Source organism: Leucopleurus acutus (genome assembly GCF_964270905.1).
Source record: "Leucopleurus acutus genome assembly, chromosome: 12".
Classification (NCBI taxonomy): Eukaryota; Metazoa; Chordata; class Mammalia; order Artiodactyla; family Delphinidae; genus Leucopleurus; species Leucopleurus acutus.
The window spans coordinates 76,821,953-76,826,683 of NC_139154.1; positions in this window are offsets into that span (position 1 = coordinate 76,821,953).

The window sequence follows — 4,731 nt, forward strand, 5'->3', positions numbered from 1 at the left end:
AATTGCTCAAATTCCAATGCCCCTGCCTTTTAAACAATCCTTGCTTCTTCTTTTGTCTCAACAGTCAAAGCTGTTAATAGTTTGAACCCTCTTTAAGTTGCAAAATGGCCACTTGAAAACCTTAATCAGTCAGAAAGTTGGTAAATTATACCTTCATGCTATCCATATTGAGTACCCATTACTCCTGGACATAGCACATTAACTGACTCATTAGCTCTTTCAAACCATATGGAGTTGGGTTTGGGTGGGTCATTTTGATAATATCCTGAGGTGAGTTTCCTAATTATTGCAATTATGTGATCTCAATCATGAGGCCAAGCTCACAAAATAGTGTCAGTGCCTTTAGAATGAGTGTCAATGCACCCAGACAATGACTGAGATGAGCAACATGCTCTTTGGTTGTTATAAGTCCCTTGATACCCAAACAGTAATTAGTTGAAAACTTCTGAGAAATGCCAGAAACAGTCTTGAGAATCAAGTAAGCATGGAGTGTTACAGTGCTTGACAATCATGAATAGATGGGCCAGAGCTGAAAGTGGGAAAATTTGAATATCTTACTGTTGATGCTTTTTAGACATTATGTTTCTAATATAAATTTTGAATAGTATTTTAAGCAACAGGCAGATTTTTTTTAAAAAAAAAAGGAGTGAGAAAAGAGCAAATGTAAAAATTATGTTGTCTATGAGAAATTCTGTGATGATATCACAAAACAAATGTGGGAGTTTAGAAGTTCACATATTTGGGGGGATGGGGAACAAGAGTTGTTTTTTTAAATAACTGAAAGTTTCATATTGTAAAATATACATGAAAGTTATCATTTTAAAGTGTACAGCTTTGTGGCATTAAGTGCATTCACAGTGTTCTTCAACCATCACCACCATCCATCTTCAGAACTTTTCATCTTGCAAAACTGAAACTGTACCCATTAAACAAGAAGTCCCCAATCCCTCCTTCTCCTGGCCCCTGGTAACTACCAATCTACTTTCTGTTTCTATGAATTTGACTACTCTGGGTATTTCATATAAGTTTAATCATACAATATTTATCCTTTTGTAACTGGCCTGTGTCACTTAGCATATCTTTAATAAGTTCATCTCTGTTATAGCATGTATCAGAATTTCCCTCCTTTTTTAAGGATTAATAATATTCCTGTATGTTTATATGCATACGTACACATACCATGTTGTTTATCCATTCATCTGTTGATGGACACTTGAGTTACTTCCACCTTTTAGCTATTGAAAATGAAACAGAGGAATTCCCTAAAGCTTACCAGTTCCTTTCATTTTTCTGGTTTCTTTACCTAACAGCCAAAGATAAACATTAGAAATAAAAAATTTCTGTTCTTAGGGCTCTAAGATATATACGAAAGGGTTAGCACAATCAGAGCTGCTGAAGTGGGTTATCCGGGGACGACACCTAGACACTATTGCGAGATCAATATGGAAGCTTTGGAGGGGAGTGGTCATGCTCAGGTTGATGTAAACAACCAAACCGTTGACATATGGAGGTTTTCTGGAAAAAGGAAAGAAGTCTGTAATCCCACAGCTGAATGATGAACAGATAACTAACTAGGAAGAAATAGTTTAAATATTTAAAATCTAGAGATGGGGAGACACAGGAACAGGTTCTGAAATGAACCTATGTTTAGGCTGGAAGTGTGGTCAGTGTGAGTAGGTCTCAGATTTGACAAGCACCATTCATACTTGTGAATAGCTTTAGAGTTCTGGACAGATATTTCCAATTTAAAGTTGAAATAACAGGCTTAGAAGTCAGAATAAATCGGGAATTAGTAGCAGTTTGTGTGTGTGTGCGTGTTTTATTTTTTCATTCTGTTAGAAGTATTAAAACACTTGATAGTAATATCACTTGTTAGTTGGAATATAAATTCAGTGGATGTATGATGTTCAACAGTCAGTCCATGGAGAAGACACTCCCATTGGCTTTAACAGTTCTAAGTTTATTTTTGGTCAGAAAGAGAATCATGGCCTTCTTGATATTTTATTTTGGAATTGTTTGTTCTTCTAAAATTGAACCTGTCCAAATTTATTCCTAGCTAGCCTATCCACTGATCCTGTTGAAGCAAATCTATTACCTAAATAAGGGCCAAATACCTTAAAGACATTTTATTTCAAGGTTTTCATGCTCTCATAAAGACCTGACTCATAAAGTACTAAGCTCTTAAAGTGTTATGTAATATTTGAGTAACAGTGCATGCTGAGGGTGCTGAATTTCGTTGCTTAATGTGACAGCAACTTCATGAGAAGGATCAATAATTTTGGAAATAAGGTTATCTATAGAGCTTCAAAAATAAAGGAAAAAAACCTTCTCTAGAAACTAAGTGTAAATGTGGGTGATGGACCTTGTTTTATCTGCCTAAGGGTTAGTTTGTGGAATAAAGGCAGAAGGACTGAGTGGTAAGGCTTCTCTTCTGGGCAAAGGACACCTCATTTGGCCACTATTTAATTGAGTCATTCTGTCCTTAATCCCATGTTACACTGAACATTGTATGAAGTATAGCAGAGTGGTTAAGAGTACAGGTTCTGCAACTAGACTGTCTGGGTTCATATTCTGCCTCTGCTTCTTCCCTGCTGTGTGATTGTAAGCAAGTAACTAAACTGCTCAGATCCTCAGGTTTATCTACTATAAAATAGGGACAATAATATACATATTTCATTTTTGTTCTTTTTTTAACTGTTAAATGAGTTAATACCTAGAAAGCAATTAGAACAGGACCTGGGACATATTAATAGTTTAATATGTGGTAAGCCATTACTGTTGCTCTCACTGTGGTTTCCTTCTTTCATTTGACTTTCTAACAAGAATTCAAAAACCAATTCTAGAGAAAGCCCAAATTGAGGATTCAGACAAAAGGAGAAAATCATAGGCTAATTTTTTAATTAAAATGTTTGCTATATCTCGACCATTTCTAAGTCTTTTATCTACCTCTATGTTCATTGCTCAGGGCTGTTAAGTGGATTCTGCTTATGCATACGTCATGGTTTATCTTCTTACCTGTCTCAGAGCTGAGGGACAGCCAGGAATGTTGGCACGAACTATTTTTTCAGGGACAGAATTATCTCTCTAGCTGGATTATGATCTCTCTAGCTGGGTTAAAGATGCCCTTCTATTTTGGAATGCTTTAACCTGGTGTTTTTCAAGGTTGGTTCTGTTTACCAGAGAAAGGATGCCAGTTGGGTGGCTTTTCTAGAAAAGGTAAGCTTCTGTTAGAGATACTCAGAAACCTTTCACCTGACCTTTGCAGATCACTGGTTTCTGTATTAGCTTTTCCAAGTTGTGCCTCCTTTATCTAATTTTTGCTCCCATACTTCTAGTCCCTTATCATCTAATTTATAAGGTGTACAAAGCATTCATCAGTTTGTAATGCTCCCTGGATTTCAGCATAGATGACTACTCTTCATGCATTAAACAGTGTTCTGTAAAACTATGTGTAAATGAAATGAAATGTGACTCTGCTGGAGGACTTTAATACTTCAACTATTTCAAGTCTTCCCTCTTTCAGTGTACTCTGTCTTGCTTCTTCCATGACATCATGGAGATGTGCCTAGCACATTTTCCCTTCTGAGAGGATCATGGAACATCTTGCCATTGCTGAGAATTATTGGAAAATCTATTACCTAAGAGTGGGTGTTGCCAGTGAGACCAATGGCATGTGTGTGAAAGAGAAAAGATGGAGAGGGAGGGAGGGGGACAGTTTAATATGTAATTTATGTAATTAATTTCTGTAGCATGAAAACATTTTATATATTTAGCTAAGGGAAGTTGAAATGACTCCTGAAGACAACAGATCCACAACACTCTTCCTATAAATATGAAACCATGAAAAGTAGGTTTTCAAATAATTTGGAGGTCATGAATTAAGCCTGTCAGTATTGACATGTGTAGCATTTTACAAGAGTGAATATGGTTCTGCATAATTTCTAGAATATATTGACCTTAATGGACTAAAAGACCATTTAATAATTTTTCTTATAGGCTGGTGGCAAAAGGGAAATCTTTCTTTGTTGACTGCTGAAGAAATATGAATCTGCAAACTTTAGTGAGTTTTAGCTAACCTATGGCTATATAGTTTTAAACTTCTATATAAAAAAGTAGCAATAAGTTAAAATAATAGTACCATTTAATGCAAATTAAGGGTGCCCTTCCCTTTTTAATCTTTTCCCTTCCTAATCTTCTAGAACCTCTATCCCATTATATTCCAAATTTAAGGACACCAATTCAGGATGCCCAGTGAGGTAGCAGAATGAGAAAAACCTCACTGGAGGCCAGTGAGAATCCAGGGTATCATGTAAAGACAAAACACCTCTCCATCCAAATCCATGAACACAAATAAAATCCCATAGTATTCAAATTACATCCAGGGAAAGGCAACAGGAATGGGTAGTGGTGAGACAACTTTTACAGAGTGAGAACAACAGCTATGATGGATAGTATAACCTCTAAGATCACAGAATATAAATCCAAAGGAGTCGCTTAAACAACAGGAGACATGGTTTCCCCTACTTAACAAAATTATGATTTTTGTTTGGGTCACATGTTTGTGGTGGTGATGGAGGGAGTGGTGGAAAGAGTCTGAAAGGGATTGGTGAATTTGGTAGCCATCTGTGTAAATGGGGGCTCAGAGTTTAAGAAAATAGTCAATTGTAGAGTTAGTCAACTGTATAAATAAAAATTACTTTTTGTATATCCAATTCAATGTATATAAATAAA